The sequence below is a fragment of the Atractosteus spatula genome, unplaced genomic scaffold (assembly GCF_055471065.1).
Source record: "Atractosteus spatula isolate fAtrSpa1 unplaced genomic scaffold, fAtrSpa1.hap1 Scaffold_111, whole genome shotgun sequence".
Lineage (NCBI taxonomy): Eukaryota > Metazoa > Chordata > Actinopteri > Semionotiformes > Lepisosteidae > Atractosteus > Atractosteus spatula.
In genome coordinates, this window is record NW_028296666.1 from 88954 (window position 1) to 90000 (window position 1047).

Consider the following 1047-nt stretch of genomic DNA (forward strand, 5'->3'; position numbering starts at 1 on the left):
CCATTTGTGCATCAAAAGCACCGGAGAGGTGTATATGACAGCCTATTTTCTGCCACTGAAATACTAATTGCTTCATTTCAGTTCATCCTTAGGCGAGCAGAAGAAAAAGAAGTTTGATGGAATTGGATGGAATTCCTCTTGGGAAGAAAGATAACAGAGACTGACTGGACTTCAAGAACAGCACCTTTCTGATTCACAGCGAACAGAACACAAAAGATGAGTCTAGGGAACAATTGCTTTATTTTCTTAATTAAAATTTCTGAAATGTTTAAGGACAACAGCAATGAACATTGTTAATGAGTTAGAGGTTAGATAGACCTGTATTTCCAGTGGTTTGTCATTTCGACAATGTTTTAAAATTGAATTTCTATAAAGTGGACACCCTTGACATACACAAAATGAAACCATTTCATTTTCATTTTGGAGCTAAACTGCAGGAAACATTTTTTCAGTAAACTGTTAAAAGCATATTATGGTCTGAAAGCCAAGATATTATTTGTGACCACATTAATTAATTACTTTTTAAACTGTAAAGCAATAATCTGCCAACATGGCTAGTTTCTATCACTGAGCTGGGATTTCTAGTTACGACAGAGATCAGTTTCTTAAACAGAATAAAATTGTCTCCATCCTGGAAATTCAGTCACGAATTTGAATAGGGCTTATGGTATTTGATCAGTTTCACAGCCTAATTCTACTGTATTCGTTTTTTAAATGATTCACAATTGTGAATATTAGAAATATTAATGCACAGAGTTCCTTAGGCTTTTATTTTTTAATTTTGTTGTCAACACAATCATAATGATTATGCATATGCTATTTTTTGTAGCTGTCACCTGCCATTCACTACCAGAAAAGATGCAAGGATGTACATGAAGAGGTGTGATGACCACGACGACAGTGCCGTGGCTCAGGACGAAATCACAAATTTTCACCTGCCTAACACCTTTGGAAGAAGAAATCAATAATACAGAAAAACCTCCAAACTATTTTTCTAATTGTATTATGTTAGCATACCCAGAGGGGTTGGGCAGCCAGTTGATCTTG